Raw genomic sequence first — 24246 nt, 5'->3', positions numbered from 1 at the left:
ATATAAAAGGAAGAAAATTTAGACACATCTTACAACATGGATGAACTTTTTTGCTAAGTAAAATAATTCAGCGACAGTAAGACTAATATTGTATTATTCTATTTATATGAGGTAATACAGTAGTCTAATTCATGAAGACAGAAAATAGAATAGTGATTGCCAAGGACTGGGGGCAATGGGGAATGGGAAGTTACTGTTTAATGGGTATAGCATTTCAGTTTTGCAAGATGAAAAGAGTTCTGGAGACAATGTGAATGTATTAAAACATTACTGAACTGTACACTTTAAGATGGTAAACTTTACCTCAATTAGTAATGAAAAATACACTGAACTCTGTTATGTGTATATGCCATAATAAAAATGTTAAAATGAATAAAAGTAGTGAAGTACTAACACATGGCATAACATCATGAACCTTGAAAATGTTATGCTTAGTGAAAGAAGCCAGACACACAAGACCATATATTGTATGACTCCTTTTATATGAAATGTCTAGAATAGACAAATCCATAGAGACAGAAAATAGATTAGTGGTTTCTGAGGGTTGTGGGGAGGGAGGATTGGGAGACACTAATTGGTACATGGTTTCTTTTTGGAGTGATGAAAATATTCTAGAATTAGATAGTGGTGATGGATGCACAATTTTGTGAACATACTTTAAAATACTGAATTGTATACTATTAGAGATGAATTTATGGCATATGGATTAATTTTCAATTTAAAACACTGGAAACAATCAAGGTGTCTACAAACATCCATGCACAGGTAATAAGTTAAACTTAAAAATTATAGTAAGTCCATACAATGGGATTGTGTGCAGCCATTAAAAAGACATTTAAAAATGAGAAGAAAGAACATGCTATATGGAAAAATCACCAAGCCATACTGTTAAGTTAAAAACAGAAAGAAAGGAAAAAACCTAAGTACAAAAATGGTGAATGTATGATCATCTTTGTGAAATGAAAAACAACACATATACAGGTAAATGCATCTCACACACACATATCTGTCTGTATCTTTGTGTGTGCACACATATACAAATCTGACCCTCTCTCCCTAGTAATTATTGAAAAGTGACTATAATGGTCAATTTTGGACATTTTTACTTTTCATTTGGTATCTTTCTGAAGTATTCATTTTTCTAACCTTATACTATTTTACCTCTTTTACTTATTTAATCTTTTGAATGTTTATGGAGGTCATCTGGGCAAAGAGTTAATAGATCTCTTTACTTTCTTCTTTGTATGTCATAGAATTCTAAAAAATTCCTAATGAAATATTATATTAAAAACCTAAAATAAAACAAAAAGTACATGTACTCTTCCTCTAAATCATTCTTATTTTTCATTTTATGAGAACTTTAAAGAAACTCCATGGTTCTTAACCTTATATTTGTACTTAAACACAATTAACAGATCAATCCTTTATATCTGTACATGGAAGAGAAAAAATCAAGGTGAAATTGAGACGAAAGCTAATTTCCAGAAGAAATCACAATGAATCAACCAACTTCTCAATTTAAAAAAATCCCTAAATGAAAACAATTATCACCCAGAGGTGGGTTCAGTGTTGTTCTCTGTTGTCGTCGTTTGCGTACCTGAAATTATGAAAGAAATTCAGATCTACAGCACTTCTCAAATCTTATTCAATTGGCCTTCAACTTAACAACGCCCTCTTCTGGTTCCATGATTCACATGCAGCTAGCTTATCAATGTTAGGGGGGAAAAATGCTGAACTTGTAAAAGATGATGGGGAAAAATCATTTTGAAACCTAGAAGTAAAAGGCTTTAGTTTTCCAATCCAATATAACAAAAATAAATAAAAATCCAGTGGCAAGTATAATGGTCGTTGCCAAAAGCTGGAGGGAAGGGAAAATGAGGTTATTATTTAATAGATACAAAAAATTCTGGAGATTGTTTATACAACTATGTGAATATACTTAACACTACTGAACTGTACATTTAAAAATGGTTAAGATGGTAAATTTTATGTTACATGTAATTAACCACAATTTAAAATAAAAATAATAAATCCATTTGAAGTATAAATAGTTCAGGTTGATGACAGCAGCTCCAAGGTGGGACTGTTTTCACCTCAAGCCAAACGTTTACCATAAATCAAACCCATCTGGATTTGATACAATTTTTAATTTCAGTCATTTTACTAAAATAAGCACATATTTCTCTTAATTTATTAAAATTTTAGCTATAAAACAACTTAATTTCCACTTTCCCCTTTAAAGTCTTTAGTCTTGCAAGATTTAGAGACTCATGTAAAAAGACTGAAAATGTTACTTCATTTACTTTGGGAAATAATAAAATAGCCTGCAATATAAAAATATATATAAAACTCCAAAGATTGACTTGTACAACTGGGTAGAAGCTATGACACTCACTGAGATAAAGACTAGAAAAGGAGCAAGTTAGGAGGATTAGGAATAGACCAACTTTTCTCAAAAAGGATGATTCTGCCCCCCAGGGGACATTTGGGAGTTCCTGGAGACATATTTGGTTATCATAACTGGAGGCAGTTGGGGGATACTGGTCTGGGTTGGGATACTGCTAAACATCTAACAATGCACAGGACAGGCTCCCACCACAAAGAGTGATCTGGCCTCAAATGTTAGTAGGGCTACAAGTAGGAAACCTTAAGTTGAGAGTCCTCTCTTCTGAATTCTGCCACTCTTTCTTAGCCTTTGCAGTAGGCTTCTCCCCATCTGTCTCTAATTACTCAATATTCTGTCTTTAGCAGCCCACTTCTCTTTTCTCTACATTTTCTCTTGGGGATATCACCCATGACTTCAACTACCACATCTGTGTGGCTGACTCCTACAACTTTAAGTCCAGTCCCAACTGTTTGTTTTGATTTCCTTTCATATCTTTTCATTAACTTACTACTACATTTATCTTTATAAGTAGCATCTGTTAGAAAATCACAGGGTCATTTATGTCCTAAACATTTACTGAGTATCTAGTTTGTGTAAAGGGCGGTACTAGTACTTGGAGGAAGGTAGTGATGGTGGAGAAAAGAGGTAATCATGGTAAGTGCTTTAAATGCATTATCCATAATTATGGCAATAGTCTTGCAAGGAAGAAATTATTGTCTTCTGGAAATGAAAGCTGCAAATGTTTAATCAACTATTTAAATACCACAGAGCTTGTAAATGTCAGAGTATTTCACAAGTCAGTTGTATGTTGACATTAAGGATTGAACTCTCTCCATTAAAAAACACTGAGGACAGTGCTGGGAAAGTGTGGTCTAGTTTATCCATTGCCAAAAGGGGATGGATGTGAATGATGAAGGTCTAAGGAGTTCCAGTAGCCTTTTTTTCCAAGCCACATTACACCCTCTTCCGGTTACTTACCTTATATCATAGAATATAAAACACCATCCATAGAAGGATGAAATCATTATTTTCCCTGACTTGAAAAAATAAAAAAGTTGACATTCAAAGTATTACATACCTTCAATTGTCGAGATTTCCTAGAAGTTGAAATTTTTTTTTAAAGGTAAGCCTTCAGAGATTTCTAATTTGTTAAAATCTGAAGAAAAAAACGATCTTAGATTCTATGACATACGGTGAATTTGTTTTCCTCGTTTAATTTCCACGGACTGTGCTAGTGTGCTATTCTGACCTTTAGTCAACTAATAGGTTTGTATATTGCTTTCTAAATGATCGTAGTTTCATGGCTTTGCGTTGTGCTTCTGCAACTAGATTGTATCGTCCTTAGCTATTCAATCACTCCTTTGTTCTCCTCCCTCCCCCACTTCCCCTACTCCACCCCGCCCTCCAGCGCCTTTGCACAATCTATGCAGAGTTTACCATTTAGGAGTAAACCTGAATTTCTTTTAATCTTAGAATTGCATACGTAGTATATATGACTGTCCACAGATTTATTTAGACGGGGTAGCGGCGGGGGGGCATTATGTTAAATACACACATGTTTTTTAAAGACCCATCCTTGTAGAAACGTTAAAATGGGGTGGGGTAGGGAGCGAGGGCGGAGGCGGAGAGGGGATATACGTCTCAGGATACAGGAAATACGGAAAGAGCGAAACCGGGAGGAAGTTCAGTGCCTGGAGGGGATCCGCCGCCATCTCAGGTCTTTTGGCCTCGCCGGGGTCCACCAGAGAGAGCTGTCGCCCGGATCCTATAATCCTTATGGGGGATCAGCCTTGTACCTCCGGGAGATCCACGCTCCCAGCTGGAAACACGCGGGAAACTAAACCTCCAAAAAAGCGCTGCCTCCTAGCTCCACGGTGGGATTATCCAGAAGGAACCCCCAACGGAGGTAGTACCCCTCTCCCTTCGGCACCTCCTCCTGCATCACCGGGCCTGAAGTCGCACCCACCTCCTCCAGAGAAGTAGTACAATATACTTCTCCCACCCCAAACCAGGTCAGATGCTTTCTTTCTCATGTGGGACATCCAGGCCCTATGAAACTTAATTATGTGTTTTCCCAAATCTCCTTCTCCCTTTTCCTATTCTCTCCACGATTTCAAAATTGAAGAAACAACATACAGGCATTTAATAGCGTTTTCACAAAATATGCTTGGATGAATTTATGGATATTTAATAATAATAAGTAATTATTTTAATATATTAGCTTTGATAATCTTGGTTATATTTTTAAGAAATACACTTAAATCTTTTGATATGTTTGAAAGTAATTCATTGGGGCCCAGGCAAGGGGTACAAGCAAAATTTGCATGAGTTGATAATTGTTAAAGCTGGGTGATGTATACATGAGGATTCATTAAACTGTTCTTGCTACTTTTGTGTATATTTGAACTTTCTATTCAAAAAATGCTTGGTTCAAGATCAGTAACAACCTTGTGTTGAAGGGTGAATTCTTATGGCTAGCACTGCGCTAAGAGTGTTGTGAGCCTTCAGAAGTGTGTGTTTCTTTGTGTATAGCAGGAGAATTTAATGAGTAAAAAAAGTTGCAATATACTAAGTTAAACCCAAGCGCCATAATGTTTGCTAGTTAAGGTATTTAGGAAGCATGCAGAACGGACCAAGTTACTCTGTCTGGAAGTAATCGTGAGCCATCAAAGAAGAGGGTAACTTTGGGTGGGCCTTAAAGGGCGAGTGACATCTGCCTTGTGGAAGGGGAGGGAATGCTTTTTCAGACCTAGCGATTTCCAGAACAAAAGCCCCAAGACAGGCTTGTTCTAGGAAAAGCTTGGCTGTAACTGAATCTATGAGAAGGACTAGAGGGTGAAATAGAGTGTTGCAGGGCCTGAATGCTGTGCTAAGGAGTATGCAGTTTAATCCATAAGCAGTGACAACCATTGAAGATTTTCAAGAAAGTGATGTATTTTACTATCAGAGAAACAATCTTCTGTTTACATGAGCTTATAGAAGGCAAAAAATAAAATAAAATATGGCCCAAACCTCACAGATTCTTGTAATCCAAAGGAAACAGGGCATCCTTTCTTCATTCATAAAATAAACCTTTAAGGAACCCTTACAATGGATTAGGCATTGTGTTGGGAGCTGTAGGGGATGGATAACCAAAGCACAGTGCCTGGAACACAGTAGGAGTCAAACATATTTGAATAAATTAAGTCAATAAATGATAGGATAACAGTGGCAACTGAAGGGGTTCTGGACTTAGGGCTTGGTGGTAGTGCATAGAAAAAGAATGAGCTCTGTTGCGTTTGAAAGCATCACCTGGTCATTCCTTACAGCCTGATTTTCCTCAACTTTACCTCTCTGTCCAAAGGGGTAGAGTGGTAGGAGGTGAGGGGAGACCATAAGGATAGCAGTGCTCAAATAGAAAACAAAGGAGGTTGTATAGGGCTAGAAGTGCAAGAGCTATGTAATTGCCTCCAGTGATTCAAAACATTGAAAACTAATTATAGAAAACATTTACTGAATATCTTTATGTGCCAGACACTGTTATAAAATGCTTCCCAGAGTCTATACTTTTAATTGCTATGCAATAGATCCCTTCTAATACTATCTATCTAACTGTTTTTCAGGAATTTACAGTTGAAAAGGGGATATGGTAGAGCATAAAGACTTGAGCAGGTCAGGGGAAAGAGATGAAGAGTAGCAGAAGAAATAATTTCACCTTATTTTACTATTTTTCAGTCTTTGAAGGATTGCAATATGACTCCATTTCCTTGATGCATTCATAAAATAGTTCACTCAGCGAAGACAATGAAGATTATTGACAATGCTACCCTGCTTTTACTGATGTCCTGCACTGGGAAGTTGTGATTTTTAAGGTAATTTTACCAAAAACTTACTAAGGGAGGAGGAGGAATAAGAGTTAATTATGACACATTAAATATAACTAACCAAACAAAAACCAAAAAGCTAGAAACAAATGATAAACTTGAAACGATTTTCTTCATTACATGAAACCATATATACCATATAATAATAATGTAATATATAAGCTCTTTTGTTAGATTCACTCCTAATTACCTTATAGTTTCTGTTGTTACTGTGAAGTGTATCTTTTGAACCACATTTTCAGATTATTGCTGCTAAATGGGAACATGACTGATATTTTTACGTACTGTTTTTATATGCTGTAATATTTCTGGATTCTATTTGTTCTAATAATTTGTATATTCTCTGGATTATCTGTTATTTAATTATATTGTGAATAATGGCAGTTTCTTCCTTTCCAATATTTATTTGTTTAATTTGTCTTACTCTGTTAGCTAGGATCTTCAGTACAGCAAGAAATAGTAGCAGTGATAGAGGATTTCTTTGTCTTGCTCCTGAATTTATAAGGGAATTCTACAAATGTTTCACCGTTTTTAGTAGATTTTCTTTTTCAGGTTAAGGAACTTCCTTTCTATTCTTAGTTTGCTGAGAGCTTTTATCATAAAAGAGTATGGAGTTTTTTCTCCAGATACTTTGTATCTGCTGCCATGATCTTCTGCGGTTTTTTCTCCATTAATATGACAGTATGACTGTGTGATAAATTATATAAATTATAATAATCGATTTTCTAATGTATTTCCTGCTTTTGGTTTCATCAGGCCTCACCACTGAATATTTTGTCTCCTATTTTAAAATTTTTTCCTTTTTTATTTTAATTTCCTTCTTTACTGTCTTTTTGTTTGCTCTTTTTCTAATTTATTTAGGCCATTAGCTCAGTAATTTAAAATTCTTTATAGTTTTTTTTTTTTTTTGGTGGGGGGAGGTAATTAGGTTTATTTATTTATTTATACTTTTTGAGAGAGGTATTGGAGATTGAACCCAGGACCTCATGCATGCGAGGCACACGCTCTACCACTGAGCTATACCCTCCCCCCTAGCTCAGTAATTTTAAATCTTCTTTTCTAAAATAAGAATTTATAACTATTAATTTTCCACTATGTACCACTTTAAAAGAATTTCACAGATTTTTATATGTGGTTTTTTTATTATTCAATTATTATTTTCTAATTTCTCTTATGATTTCTTTTTTGACTCATGAGTTATTTGTTCTTTTAAATTTATAAACATATGGGTCTCCTTTTTAAAAAATCATATTGTAAAATAATTAATCTATAGTTAAGCTTCATCTTATTTTCTGCTTTAAAATGTTTAATGTTTTTTTATTCTTCTGGTAACAGAAAGCAAAATTATACACTGGCTCCTCATCCCAATAGATTTAAGCACTATAAATCTTTTTCTTTCATTAAATATGTAAATACATAAAACACATTACATATAATGCATAATATAAATACATAATAAATACAGTACATAATAAATATAATACATATAATACATAAATACATTAAATACATAAAAACTGTGATTATGCTATTCAGTGAAGGAGTTACTGCTGATATTTATACTTGTGTTTTTAAACTTTTTATTTTGATCTAATCCTACATTTAAAAAAATTGTAAGAATATTCCAAAGAACTCCCATATACCCTTTATGCAGATTCACCAATTACCGTTTTGCCATATTTGCTTTATCACTGTCTATCTTCTGTTTCTGTTTCTCCCTTCCCTTTTTTCTCCTCCTCCTTCACCAACCCTCCTCCTCTTCTCTCTCCCTCTGAACTATTTGAGAGTAACATACAGACATCGTGCTCCTTTACCTGGAAATACTTAAGTGTATGTTTCCTCTGAATGGTGCCTTTCTCTTACATAACCTCAGTACATGTGTCAAAATAGAAATTTGATGTTGTTCCATTTTTTTGTTTCATAAACCTTTATTGTCAAGATTATCCACCCAATCACTGAAAAAGGGTTGAGTTTGGAAGAACATGTATTTCAAATGGGCAATGTAAGCTCTATTAAAGTTCCTTTTTTCTTCCAGCTTTATTGAAATACATTTGATATATAATGTAAGTTTAAAGAATACAGTGTGATGATTCGCTACATGTATATATTACAAAATGATTACCCACACTAATAAAGCTAGTTAACACATCTGTCATGTCACATAATTACTATTTTTTTGTGTGTGGTGAGAACTTTTAAGATTACTCTCTTAGCAACTTGTAAGTATATAATACAAAATTGTTAACTACAGTCATAGCTATATATAGTATTAACTACACTATATAGTTATGTAACTATATATACCATTACTATAATATTAACTATAGTATAATGTACATCATGCTGTACATTAGATCCTCAGAATTTAATCACGTTACAACTGAAAGTTTATACCCTTTGACCACTTTCACCCGTTTCCCCTACCCTCTCACCCCTGGAAACCATCAGTCTACTCTCTTTCTGAGAGTTCAGTTTTTTTTTTTTCCCCCAGATTCCTTGTGTAAGTGAGAGCATACAGTATTTGTCTTTCTCTGTCTCACTTATTTCATTTAGCCTGATGCCCTCCAGGTTTATCCATTAGGTCAGAAATGATAGGATTTCCTTCTTTTTGTAGTGGAATAGCATTCCATTGTATATATTCACCGCATTCTCTTTGTCCATTCATCTGTCAGTAGTCAGATTGTTTCCCCGTCTTGATTATTGTAAACAATGATGCAGTGAACATAGGGGTTGTGGATCTCTTTGAGATAGTGATTTCATTTCCTTCAGATACATACTCAGAAGTGGAATTGCTGGATCATATGGTAGTCCTATTTTTAATTATTTGAGGAACTTCCATACTGTTTTCCATAATAGATAGTTCAGTTTACATTCCCATCAAGGAATGTGCAAGCATTCCCTTTTCTCTATATCCTTGCCAGCACTTATTTCCTGTTTTTGTTAATACCTGGGATTTTTTTTTATTTGCATTTCCCTGATCATTAGTGATGTTGAGCAGCTTTTCATGTACCTGTTGATAAGTGTCCTTGGAAAAATGTATATTCAGTTATTTTTGAATTGGATTGTTTTTCTGCTATTTGAGTTGCATGAATTCCTTGTATATTTTGGATATTAATTTCATATCAGATATGTGGTTTTAAAATATTTTCTCCCATTCCACAGGTTGGTTTTTCATTTTGTTGATCATGTCTTTTGCTTTGCAGAAGCTTTTTAGTTTGATGTAGCCCCATTTGTTTATTTTTTGTTTTTGTTGTTTGTGCTTTGGGTGTCATGTCCATAAAATCATTGCAAAGACCAATGTCAAGAAGCTTTTCCCTGTATTTTCTTATAGGAATTTTATAATTTCAGGTCCTTACCTTTAAGTCTTTAATCCATTTTGAACTAATTTTTGCAAGTGGTATAAGATTGGGCTCCAGTTTCATTCTTTTTCATGGTGAGTGTTCGGTTTTCTCAGCATTATGTATGAAATAGACTATCTTTTCTCCATGGAATATTCTTGACTCCCTGCATATGCAGGGGTTTTATTCTGGGCTCTCGATTCTGTTCTATGGTCTGTGTGTCTGTTTTTAATGCCAGTATCTGCCAGCATCATATTTTTTGATTATTATAGCTTAGTAGTATATGAAATTGGTGTTCCAATATTATTATCTAGGCCGTGTTCCAATTTGACCAATTTGCCCCAATAATGTCTTTTATAACTATTTTCTTTTCTTAGTTAAAATTTCAGTCTAGGATGATGCATTGCATTTAGTTCTCATTGTCTCTTCTGTTTTCTTTAATCTATAAGAGTTCAGCCTTTCTTTGTCTCTCATGACATTGACAATTTAAAATAATACAGGACAGTTATTTTGTAGATTGTTCCTAAATTTAAATTTGTGTTCCAGTTCCTCATAATTATATTTAGATTATGCATTTTGGCAGGCATGTCAGAGAAGTAATTTTGTATTGTTCTCAGGGCATCATATCAGGGGCACATAATGCTGATTTGATCCCTTAAAAGTAATGTTAACCTTGATTACTTGGTTAAGATGATGTTTGCTAGATTAATCCACTCAAAAGTTTCATTTTCCTCTTGTAGTTTGTAATTTCGCTGGGGGTACTTTGAAACTGTAAATATACTAAAATCCACTGGTTTTAATATCCATTGATAAATTCTTAACTGAATCAGTTAATTGCTGTGATGGCTGCAAAATGGTTATTTTCAAAACCACCATCATTTTTACTACATCTATTAATTTGTATTCTACTTCAAGGAAGAGCTTTTTCTCTCTCCATGTATTTGTTCATTTATTTATATTAGTTTAGGCACATAGATTTTTACTTTATTTCATGAATGTGCTGTTGCTATCATTAATTTAATGCTCAAATTGTCCCATTGGCAGCCCATTCAAGCTGGCCTCTATGTCCATTTGACATATTACCATCATTCTTTGATACATACTTTGACTTCAATATTTCCTTACTTTTTTACTTTCAGGGTTGTCTTGTTTTTCCTGCCTCATTGACCATTTCTCTATGTATCTCTGGTACCTTTTAGTGGCAGAGGGTATTTAGGAACCAAGACATGGGTACATGGCTATTTTTTAGCTCTACATTTTGTTATTCTTTTCCATTTAATTGCACTTAGTACAGACAGTGTGGTTTACATGATATTACTTAGTATTTGTTGAGATTTGCTTTATGTTCTAGAGAACATGATCAGTTTATAAGTGTTTCATGTGTGCCTGAAAATATTTTGTATATTCTAATTGTTGCATGGAGGGTTCTACGAATGTCCATTAAACTTGTTAATTGTGTTGTTTATTTTCTATATCACAATTAATTTTGTTTGCTGGATTTATCAATTATTGAAAGAGTTAGATTCAGAATGATTGTGGATTTGTCAGATCCTTGTAGTTTTATAAATTTTCGCTTTATATGTTTAAGGCTTTATTATTTGTACATACAAGTCTAAAATAGATGCACCTTTTATCATTCTTAGTTACTCATTTGGGTTTTTTTGCATTTGAAGTCTTTTGTCCTTTTGTCTGATAGACTTTCCTTTGTTTGGATGGTACTTCTTTTTTCTATCCTTTTACTTAGTTAATTTCTTTTTTTTTTCTTCCTTTTATTTTTCAGAAAATGTTCTGCCAGAAAAAAGTGAATGCATTGATTAACTTCTGAATTTACCAGCAGGATTTATTATTATAATTAAGGAAAAGGTTTATACCTCCAAACATTATTTCTTTCACCAATTGTTTATTTTATGAAACTTCAATTCTTCAGTAAAGTCAAAAGATATTCTTCATGTAGATCCATCAGTTGTTTATTTTGCTACATATGTTTATCTCTCTATAAATATGTAAATATATATACATATATATATACACACATGCACACTTTTTTGCTTAACGATTTAGAAGTAACTTGTAGATATCATGACACTTCAGCCTTAAATGCTTCAGTGTGTATCTCTTAAGAACAAGGGCATTACTGTTATCACACTCAGAAAAATTCAGCATTGATACAATTATCTAATATATTGTTCATATCAAAGTTCCCCAATTGTCCTAACAATAACCTTTATATCTTTTTATCTGTTTTGATCCAGGATCCAGTCAAGGATCATGCACTACATTTAGTTGTCATGACCCTTTAGTCATTTAAAATCTAGAATAGCACTGTCCCATCCTTTTCTTTTAGTTTTTCATAACATTAGCATTTCTGACAAGCCCAAGCAGTTGTCTTACATACATCCCACAATCTGAACTTGCCTGTTTTCCCCAGGCTAATTTGAGCATTTTTAGTAAGAAGACTATACATGTGATGCTGTGTCTTTGCTATTGCATCACATGAGGAGGCACAAAATGCCAGTTGGTCCCATTCATTACTGATGATGCTAAGTTTGTTGACTTTGTTTAAAGACTTTTTAAATAGCAATTTTAAGTTTACGGTACAACTGAGAGGAAGGTACAGAGATTTCCCATATGCCCCCTGCCCCTACATGTGCTTAGCCTTTTCCATTATCAATATCCCATACCAGAGTGGTACATTTTTTACAGCTGATGAACCTACATTGACACATCTTTATCACCCAAAGTCCATCATTATATTGTTCACTCTTGAAAAGTATACATTCTTGGTGTTATACATTCTATGAGTTTGGACAAATGTATAATGACATGTATTCATCACTGTGATATCATACAGAGTATTTTCACTGCCTTGAAAATCCTCTGTGCTCCACCTATTTATCCCTATTCCTCAACCTCTGGCAACCACTGATCTTTTTACTGTCTCCATAGTTTTGCCTTTTCTAGAATGTTCTATAGTTGGAATCATATAGTATGTAACCTTTTCAAATTGGCCTCTTTCCCATAGTAATATGCATTTATAGTTCCTCCATATCTTTTCATGGCCTGATAGTTCTTTTTTTTCAGTGCTGAATAACATTCCATTGTCTGGATGTACCAGTTTATTTATCCTTCACTTACTGAAGAACATACTGGTTGCATCTAAGTTTTCACAAGTATGAATGAAGTTGCTATAAACAGCAGTGTGCAGGTTTTTCTGTGGACATAGGCTTTCAACTCCTTTGGATAAGTATCAAGAAGCATGATTGCTTATATTTGCGTTTTTATAGTTATAATTATGTTTATCTACATATACACATATACATATACATCATGCATACATATATACACACATATATATTTTTTGGAACCATTTGATGGTAAGATGCCTCATGACTCCTAACTTTTTCAGTATGTGTTTCCTAAGGACCTTTTTCATTTTTCACCAATTTTGCCAATAAATGTCATTTAGATCAAAAAAAGAAAGAAAAGAAGATCTGGTCCAGGATCTAATCCAGAATCATTTAGCTGTCATGTCTGTTTAGTTTCCTTTAATCTACAGTAGTTTCTTAGACTTTATCTAAGAAATAATGTTTTTGAAGATAATAACAGTTATTTTATAGAATGCCCTTCAAATTCAGTTTGTCTAATGTTTCCTCATCAAGTTCAGCTCAGGCACTTTTGCAAAGGAATACCACTGAAATGATGTTTTGTCCTTCTCAGTATGTTATATCAGGTGGTGCATGGTGTCAAATTGTTCCCTAACTTTTAATTTCTTGTTACAGAATACTATTCAGGAGATCTCAGAATGTAAGGCTTTGATGCCCTTTGGTGATTTCATGGATAGCTATGTGGTTACTTTTTACTTTCCCTTTAGGAAATAGTCACCATTTTTTGGACACAGGTGGAATTATAGTTTATAAATAGCATCATATTCCTTATATAAATTCCCTGTTTTTAGACGTACTCAGCATTAAGGGGAGTTTTCATGTCTGTTCTTCCATCATATTTTCCTGCCTTACAGCATTTACCTAGCCTGGCTGGTTGTCTGTCTGTTTCTCATTCTGAGAAGAGTTTTTTTTTTTTAACTGCTTCATGTGCAGAGTCTCTTTAAGTACCTTTCTCTGTGTGTGATTAGCCATTCCCTTGCCCTCATTACATAAGGACCTTGTTATAATACTTTAGATTGATCATTTTTAAAAGAAAATATGATATGATAAAGTTCCTTTCCTGGTAATTTCCTTTACTGAAATGTTATGGTATCACCTTGGTCCTTAGTTTTTCTTGGAAGTGCACCAGCTTTTTTTGCATTGATTCTGTATTAGTTTTCTATATTGCCATAAAAATTCATCACAAACTTAGAGGCTTAAAACAACACATTCATTATATTATAGTTCTGTAGGTCAGAAATCTGGTACAGGTTTCACTGGGTGAAAATCAAGGAGTTGGCAGGCTGCATTCCTTTCTGGGGTATCCAGGGGAAAATCTGTGTTTTATTCATTTGGTTGTTGACAAAATTTGGTTCCTTGTGATTGTAAGCCTGAAATCCCTGTTTCCTTGCTGGCTTTCAACTGAGGGCTTTTCCCAGCTTCTAGAAGCCACCTGCATTCTTTGGCTTGTTGCATCCTTCTTTCATCTTCGAAGCCAACAACAGCAGGTCAAGTCCTTCTCACATTAGAAATTCCCCATTTTCTTTTTTTTCTTTGGAAATTTACATCACCTAGGAGATATATATATATATTATATATATATTATATATATATATAATATATATATAAAAAATATATGTGTGTGTGTTTGAACAGCATTGCACTTAAAAAGATTTACAGTGACACTAAGAGAATGTCAGATTATTTTTCTTTTAAAAAGAATAGTTATATGACTCACTTTTGAGGAAAAAATAGGAAACAGAAGCATTTTATGTTGTTATAAGAGAATCTTTTCTGAAATAATAGAGTCTGGGTTCAAATATGGTTTCTCCATTTTCTGATTATATCAAGTCATTGAACTTCTGAGTCCAGTTTTCATCTCTTTAAATGAGGATAATGAATATCTGTCATATTTGACTCATAAGCTATTGTGAAAGTCAAGTGATGTTAAGTCAAACAAAAGAACCGTGTGCATATGACAATATATTAAATCAACTGCAATTTTAGTTTCAGAGCTTCCAAATCAATGTGTCAACTCCTCCAAGCCTCCAAAGTCAGCCATGACACCACCACACTTGACCCGCAAAAAAGGTAAATGAAAACACATTTTCTATTATCCTCAATCATAAAGAGCATATAAAAGGGTCCTCATGGATATTAGATGCAGAAATTTTTCTACAAGTGGACTACATGTACCCCACACCCTCTAATAAGGGTGGTTATTGATGGAGGTTTTTATCTTCACCCCACAAATTATTTTTCAGCTTTGTTGAGGTATAATCAACAAATACAATTGTAAGATATTTAAAGAGTAAGTCATGGTGATTTGATATACATATACATTACGAAACGAGTTTTACCATCTAGTTAATTTAGACATCTATCACCTCCCTTTTTTTTTTTTTGGTGAGAGCATTTAAGTTCTAATCTCTTAGCAAATTTTAATTATGTAATACAGTGTTACCAACTATAGTCACCATGTTTTACATTAGATCCTCAGACCTTATTCATTCTATAGTTGAAAGTTTGTAACCTTTTACCAACCTCTCTATTTCCCCCACCCCCCAGCTGCTAGCAACTACTCCCTGTTTCTAGGAGTTTGACATTTTTTAAAGATACCACATTTAAGTGATACTATGCAATGTTGTCTTTCTCTGTATGGCTTATTTCATCCAGAATAATGCCCTCAGGATTTATCCATTATGTTGGAAATGGTAGAATTTTCTTCTTTCTCATGGCTGAATATATATATGTCATCTTTATCCTTTCAGCCATTGATAGACATTTAGGTTGATTCCATAACTTGGCAATTGTAAATAACGTTACTATGAACATTGGGGTGCATATATTTTTTCAATTAGTGTTTTTGGTAGGTTTTTTTTTTTGGATATATATGCAGGAGTGGAATTGCTGGGTCATATGGTAGTTCTGATTTTAGTTTTTTGAGAAACATTCATACCATGTTCCACAGTGACTGCACTAATTTATGTTACCACCAATGGTGTAGGAGAGTTCTGTTTTCTCTACATTCTCACAAACATTTGTTCTTTTTGTTCTTTTAGCTGATAGCCATTCTGACTCCTATAAAGTGGTTCATTGTGGTTTTGATTTGCATCTCCCTGATGGTTAGTGTTGTTGAGTATCTTTTCATGTGCCTATGGGCCATCTGCATTTTCTCTTTGAAGAAAAAAGGTCTATTTGGTTCTTTTGCTCATTTTTTAATTGATTGTTTGTTCATTTTTTGATGTTGAGTTGTGTGAGCTATTTATGTATGTTGGATATTAACCCTTTATTGATCATATCATTTGCAAATACCTTCTACCACTCAGTAGGTTGTCTTTTCATTTTGTTGAGGGTTTCCTTTGCTGTGCAAAAGTTTTTAAGTTTAGCTAGGTCTCATTTTTTTTCTTTATTTGCATTTGTTTCTTTTGCATTTGGAGACAGATCCAAATATATATTGCTTTGATTTATTTCAAAGAGTGTTCTGCCTATATTTTCTTCTAGGAGTTTTATAGTATCTGGTCTCACATTTAGGTGTTTAATCCATTTGAATTTATTTTTGTATGTGGTATTAGAGAATATTCTAATATCATTCTTTTACATGTAGCTGTCCAGTTTTCTGAACACCACTTGTTGAAGACACTGTCTTTTTCTCCTCTGTATGTTCTTGCCTACTTTGTCATAGATTACTTGACCATAAATGTGTGAGTTTATTTCTAGACTGTCTATTCTGTTCCATTGATCTATGTGTCTGTTTATGTACCAGGACCATACTGTTCTGATTACTGTAGCTTTGGAGTATAGTCTGAATTCAGGGAGCTTGATTCCTCCAGCTCTCTTCTTCTTTCTCAAGACTGTTTTGGCTATTCATGGTCTTTTGTGTTTCCATACAAATTTTGAAATAATTTGTTCTAGTTTTGTGAAAAATGCCATTGGTATTTTGATAGGGATTACACTGAATCTGTATATTGCCTTGAGTAATGTTGTCATTTTAACAATATTGATTCTTATAATCCAAAAATGCAGTATATCTTTTCATCTTTTTGTGTTGTCTTCAGTTTCTTTCATCAATGTCTTACAATTTTCAGAGTATATATCTTAGGTAAATCTCCTTAGGTAGATTTAGTCCTAGCTGTTTTATTCTTTTTGATGTGATGGTAAATGAGATTATTGCCTTAATTTCTCTTTCTGATAGTTTGTTGTTATTGTATAGAAATGCAAATCTGTAGGAAACAGGAAGTCACTAAATATTTTTTAAGGAGGGTACTATGTTCACATTTGTATTTTATATAGATCCTACTAGTGACCATGTGGAGGATGCTGTAAAAAGAGATTAGACTTAGAAAACTATTTAATATACTTTTATGAAGATCTTGACGAAAAATGATAAGGATCTGAACTAAGTCAGTCATATCTGGGGTGGATCACACAGGAATGGATTTGAGAAAGGTTGATGAAATATTACTAAGTAGATGGTATATCAATCAAGGTTCAACTAGAGAAACAGAACCAGTAAGATATATATATATTAAAAAATGCAAGGAATTGGCTTATGTGATTTTAGATACTGGCTAGGGAAGTCTGAAATCCACAAAGGAGGCTCTTGGGAAATGCAGGCTGGAACTCTCTGGCACAAGCTGAAGCTGGTGCTCATAGATGAAAATTTCTTCTTCAAGAAAGTCTCAGCTCTGCTGTTTAAGGCCTATCATCTGACTGAATCAGGTCCACTCAGGTTATTTAGGGTAATCTCCTCCAGGCATTAATCACTTGTACAAAATAGCTTCATAGCAACACCTAGATCAGTGCTTGATTGAACAACTGAGGAATCTAACATAGCCAAGTTTATGCATTAAAAGACCATCACAGATGGGATAGGGGCCAGTGGAGACAGAATAATAATGAATGATTTTCAAGTTTCTGTCTTGAGTATTAGGTTAAAAAAACTAAATGAGATCTAGAATATAAGAGAAGGAGCAGGTTTTCAACATTTTGAGGAAGATTCATCTGTAAAGTTCTGGGGTTGCAATAAAAGTTTCTAGCAGATAAATACATTTGCAACCCATCAGCATAAAGATGATAGTTGAACCAGGGGAGTAAGTTAGATAATCTAGAAGAGGGTGTATATAGGGGAAAGTTACTAGTTGAGAAGGAAAATTCTGGGGACAACCAACATTTAAAGGATTATCTAGAAAAAGATGAAAAGATAAAGGATAAATAGGATGAGGAGAGGACTCAAGTTTTTGATGCCCAATTTTAAGAAAAATGCAGTTAACAGCAGCATCATATATAGTAGAGGATTCAGTAAGTTTAGTACTGAAAATTAATGATTAATTTGTGAATTATGTTCATTAGTGAATTTAGCATGAATGGTTTCAGTGTGGTTAAAGTGAAAGCCAAATTGCAGTGGGTGAAAGAGTGACTAGGAGGTGCCAAATTGAAGCTTAATTGATATGAACCACTCATAGGCGATGTTTAGATGAGAAAGGAAGGATAAAAAATAGGTAATATTTAAAAAATGGATAACTATAAGAGAATTAAGAGCCAAAGGAGGATGTACAAATGATAGAAATGTGAGAATATGTATTGAAGGTAACAAGAAAAAAAAGAGATTGACGATCTAGGTGAGAAGACATTTCAGAATAACTGAGAAAGAAAAGAAATAAACCTAGTTGTTAGAGGGGGATGCAATGCCAAGGGAAGGACTTGTTTTCTTCTTTGGATAGGAATGGAATAGTGGCTTTCAATGAGGATATTATAAACCCAAGGGATGGTTTGAAAGTTTGCAAGAAGCATTTTAGAATATCATAATGACTGGAAGGCTTTCTGGCATATTGTGGAGAAGGTCAAGGTTGCTAAAGTCCTGCAATATGCAGGATAGCCTACACAAAAAGTAATTTTTCTATATCCCATACGACTTTTGAATATCCCGTTGGATATCTATATAGGCGAAAACCTGTTTACATTGATCGAGGCCTTGAGTTGAACTCTATTTTATATACAAAGAAGAAAGTTTTAATATACACTGACTTTTCCCAGACTGCAACTACCATGTAAACCAGCATTAAGATCTTACTTTGTTTTGTTAGGTATGTTACCAAGAATGTTCATCATTTTGGAAAATCATTTCCCCTACAAAAATGCTGCTTTTGGATGTCTGAAATAACCATAATGACACACCTGTATCAGTTAGCATTGGTAGTTGCCACATCTACAGGCTTTCTCTATATTTTTCTGCATCTGTTTGTTAGTGTTATGTTCCAACATTTACATAATGAAATACATCTTTCTTCATTATAAACTACTTTCTTTGTATTTCTCTTTCATATTATAGATATAAAATTTTTGAAATTATGTGTATTTTATTTCAGGATTGTCAGATAGGCATTTGAATATTTAAGGGTCTAGATAGAACTGAGAAGCACTAACCCAGAGAAAGAAAATAAGAATGAGTGAGAATGGTGATAAATTTTATGTAGATACGCAGAAATTTGTGAGAATGGCTGTGCATTATGCTTTGTGATAAAGGTTACCGTAACTCTAGTTGATAACGCTAGCGAATTGCTTTCAGTCCTTATCTTGACCCTCTGTGACATTCAGAAGTCTTTCCAGTCTTCTTTTCTGTGGCATCCTTCTCTTCTAGTTCTCCTCTTACATATCTGGCCATTGTTTTCTCACTCTCTTTTCCTGAATACTCTGCCTGGATCCTTAGAATTGGTGATTCCTAAATCTTGTTTTGATTTTCACTTCTGCTTGCCTATCTCACCCACTTCTTTGAGTTACATTAAACACATATATGCAGAGGACTCCCAAATCTGTATCTCCAGCACAAGCCTTTAGGCCAGGCTTCAGACTCATGAAGCCAACAGCCTGCTGGCTTTTTCTGTGTGGATGCCTTATCAGCACCCCAAACTGAACACAGCCAAAACTGAATTTTTCATCACTCCATTAGCAGCACCACACACTTTTTTCTTATTCTTGATAGTACTAATACTCCCAAGGCAAAAATTAGGGCATCATGTCATATTTCCCCTTTCTCACCTCCACAGTTTAATCTGTCACAAAATCAAAATGATTATTCCTTCAGAATATCTCATGAATTTGTCTTCTTTTCCATTCCCAAATCTCCCTTCCCATACCCTGGTTTGGACTCTTACAATTTTTCTCCTAAGTGACAGTAATAGTTTTCTAACTGATCTCCTGCCTGTTCCATTACTGTATGTTGACATTTCATACACCCTCTAGAATAAATATCTAGCTATATTTTGCCCTACTTAAGATCATTTAATGACTTCCTATTTTCTATGATAAAATCTTAGCATGGTCTCAAAGATTCTTTACGATATACCTCTTACTCAAGCATTGTCTATTGCCTCTAATTCCTTCATCCTTTCCCAAAATTACACAATCATCTTCTTGTATTTTTTACTCCAGTAGGCTTTCCTTGAACTTACTATATTATTTCATTCCCATTTCTTTATACATTTGGCTCTGTCTAATATCTTTAGACTCTTGTCTAATTCATGATCTTTATTCTTCAAAGTCCTGCTTAGTTGTCCTACACTCAGGAAAATATTCCCTTATTTCCTGTCTTCTGCCTCTAGAAGGGACTACTTCCTCTTTGTTACTTCTCTGCCTGGTATTTGTCTATCATATACACACTTGGTAGATGCACACTGATTTGAATTGACTTATCATTATAGCATCTTTCCATCTGGTTGATTAGGAATGTAAAAGAAGTAAAATACACAACAGAAGTTCATTGGTTTGTTTTGTTTATTTTGCTTATTAATTGAGATATAACTCTTAATAAAGTAATAAATCTTTAGTATATAGCTCAGAGAATTTGTATATATATATTTATATGCTCATGTAACCACTACCTAAATCAAAATATAAAACATTTCCAATAACTCAAAAGACCCATTTGTAGCCATTCTAAGTCAGTATTCTCAAAAAGTAACCACTATTCTGACTTCTGTCACCTTTGGTTAGTTTTGCCTGTTCTTGACTTCATATAAATGGAATCACAGAGTATGTGCTCTTTTGTCTGGGAGGTTTTTATATGAAGCCTTATAAAAACCTTAGAACTCTGGTGTACCCTAGTGGTGTTTAAGAGGAAACAAGATACTGAAATGGCCCATGAGGAGATGCTCCAAGAGGGAGACAAGACTTCAACAACTCTTGAGTCACGAAAATCAGAAAGTGTATATATAGACAGAAAGAATGAATTTTATATATATAGATAGATAGATAGATAGATATAGATATAGATAGATAGACAGAGATTGGTTATACACCATGACAAAGTGGGATTTTTCTCAGGAATAAACAAAGCGTGGTTCAAATAAGAAAATCAACCAATGCAATACACCACGTTAATAAAATGAAGGAAGGAAACACAGAATCTCAATTGACGCAGAAAAAGCATTTGACAAAATCCAACACCATTTCATGATTTAAAAAATCAGAAAATTAGAAATAGTGAGAACTTCCTCAACAAAATAAAAGGCATTTATGAACAACAAACAGCTAACATCATACTTAATGATAACTAAGTGAAAGCATTCCACTTGAGATAAAGAAAACAAGGAGGACTGCTTTTACCACTGCTATTCAGCATTGTACTGGAAATTTTAACCAGAGCAATTATGAAGGAAAAAGAAATAAAAGGCATCCAAATTGGAAAGAAGTAAGACTATCTCCATTCACAAATCACATGATCCTGTATATTAAAAATCCCAAAAGATCCATACACAAAAAACCTACTAGAACTAATAAACAAATTCAGAAAAGTTGCAGGATACAAAATCAGCACCCAAAATCAGCTGTTTTTCTATACACCAGCAATGAACAATCCAAAAAGAAAGTTAAGTAAACAGTCTCATTTAAAATGGAATTCACAAGAAATAAGTACCTAGGAATAAATTTAAACAAGTAGGTGAAAGACCTGTATACTGAAAACTACAAAGGACTGACGAAAGAACTTTTAAGACACAAATGAATGGAAAGACATCCCAGGTTCATGGATTGGAAACTTAATATTGTTAAGATATCCATGCTACAGAAAATAATATACAGGTTCAGTGCAATCTCTATCAAAATGGCATTTTTTTTGCAGAAATAGAAAACCTCATCCTAAAATTTATGTTGACTTGGGGAACTCCAAATAGCCAGAACAATTTTGGAAAAGATCAAAATTGTAGGACTCACACTTTCTGATTTCAAAACATATTACAAAACTAAAGTAATCAAAACGGTGTGGTACTAGCATAAAGACAGACAAATAGACTAATTAATAGTATAGAATAGAGAGCCCAGGAATAAACCTATATGGTCTTATGAACTTCCACAAAGGTGCCAAGACCAGTCAATGGAGTAAGGACAGTCTCTTCAACAAATGGTATTGGGAAAACTGGATATCTACATGCATAAAGAATGAAGTTGGACCTCTACCTCACAGTGTGATAAATTCAACTCGAAATGAATCAACAATCTAATTACAAAAGCTGAAACATAAAACTCTTAGAAACAAATATAAGAGTGAATCTTCTTTACCTTGAATTTGGTAATGGATGTTTGAATAGAATACCAAAAGCACAAGCAACAAAAGAAAAAAAATAGATATATTGTATTTCATTAAAATTGAGAACTTCTGTGCATCAAAGGACGTTATAAAGAAAGGGAAGACAACCTATAGAATGGGAGAAAATATTTGCAAATCATGTATGTATTAAGGGTCTATATCCAGAATATGTTAAAAAAATCCTCTTACAACTCAACAACAAAAAAGATAAACAACCCAATTTTAAGGATAGAGAAACTTGAATAGACATTTCTGTAAATAAAATATACAAATGGTCAGTAAGGACATGAAATTATCATTAATCATGAAGGAAATGCAAATCTAAGGCAGAACTTTATAGACCCACGAGGATGGCTATAATCAGGGTAAAATAAAGGAAATAAGTGTTGCTGAGGATGTAGAGAAATTAGAATACTGGTACATTGCTGGTAAAAAAAAAAAGTGAAGTGGTGCAGGCTCTATGGAAAGAGTTTGGCTGTATCTCAAAAAGTTAACCTAGAACTATTATACAATCCAGAAATTCCATTCCTAGATATACACTCCAAAAAATTGAAAACAGATACTGAAACAAATACTTGCACAATAATATTCGTAGCAGCACTCTTCCCAACGGCTGAAAGGTAGAAACAACCCAAATGAAGGAACGAATTGATAAAGACATTGTGGTACATACATAAAATCTAATATTATAATATTGAGCCATAAAAGGAATGAAGTGCTGATACATGCTACAATGTGGATGAGACTCAAGAACAAGCTAAGGGAAAGAAGATAGACAGAAAAGGTCACATACTGTATGGTTCCATTGATATGAAATATGCAGAATGGGTAAATCTGTAAAGATGAAAAGCATCCAGGGGCAGGGTGGGTAATTGGGAAGTGGAAAATTGCATAATGAATACAGAGTTTCCTTTTGGGTGCTGGAAATGCCTTGGAATTAGAAGTGATGGTCACACAACATTCTGAGTATAATAGATGCCACTGTTGACTTTAAAATAGTTAATTTTTTGATAAATGAATTTCTCCACAATTGAATAAAAAAGGAAATAAAGGAATAACTCTTCATTTGGAAAATAATACTCTTAATAAGTCTGTTACAAAAATCAGAAAACATAAAAAAGTAACATTTAACAAGGTAAAATATGAAAATATTTATACAAGATACCATAAGCAAAGGCCAGCTTATAAGAAAGAGTTAGTCATGTTAAAATACGTCAAAAATAATTTCACAGTGAGAGAAAAATCAACACCACATTAGTGGATTTTATGAATAAAACAATAGACTAGTGGAAAAATAAAAATGTATGTAAGATTTTTAAAAGAATCTAGACTGACTCTAGACAGAGTTGAACAGTAAAAATGATTTAATAAAGAGATTCTCCTTGACCCCTGTAAGACTAACTATTACTTTAAATGTTAATGATACCAATCTTTGGTAGGAATAACTCATTCACACATGTGTCTTATGAGAATACATTGGTGAAGAAATATTGGATGTAATTTGTTAAAAAAATCCACATTTCCACATTAGTAATGGGTGTCCACTTAGGATACACTCAACCCTCAGTATCAGTGGGTTCCACATCCATGGATTCAAACAGCTGTGGATTGAAAATATTTGTGAAAACATTCCACAAAGTTTCAAAAAGTAAAACTTGTATTTCACCTTACCAGTAACTATTTACATAGCATTTACATTGTACTGATAAATATTTACATAGAATTTATATTGTATTAGTTATTATAAGTAGCCTAGAGATGATTTAAATTATTCCTGAGGATATGTTTAAGTTGCAGGCAAATTATATATATACTATATTTATATGTAAATTATTTATATATAAATTATATATATGGCATTTTATATAAGGGACATGAGCATTCCCAGATTTTTGTAGCTCTGGGTGTCCTATTGAGATTGGAGGACGACTGT

The 24246-nt window shown here is 33.6% G+C and overlaps 1 long non-coding RNA gene across 4 annotated transcripts in view; it reads left to right on the top strand.

The window, feature by feature from the left end:
- Positions 1–4016: 4016 nt before the first annotated feature.
- NBDY (negative regulator of P-body association) overlaps positions 4017–24246 on the top strand; it is a 196077-nt gene continuing 175847 nt past the window's right edge. For 2 of the 4 annotated variants that reach the window (XR_010379483.1, XR_837516.3), the window contains exons 1-3: positions 4017–4398; positions 6101–6237; positions 14738–14821. This is a non-coding gene — a long non-coding RNA (negative regulator of P-body association). Of the gene's footprint in view, positions 4399–6100; positions 6238–11367; positions 11483–14737; positions 14822–24246 lie in introns of those variants that run through there. The other 2 variants (XR_004134405.2, XR_004134404.2) reach the window with 2 other exon arrangements.

This window comes from Camelus dromedarius, chromosome X (genome assembly GCF_036321535.1).
Source record: "Camelus dromedarius isolate mCamDro1 chromosome X, mCamDro1.pat, whole genome shotgun sequence".
Lineage (NCBI taxonomy): Eukaryota > Metazoa > Chordata > Mammalia > Artiodactyla > Camelidae > Camelus > Camelus dromedarius.
Note: the sequence above shows the minus strand (reverse complement) of the source record. Positions and strands in the feature narration are given on the sequence as shown.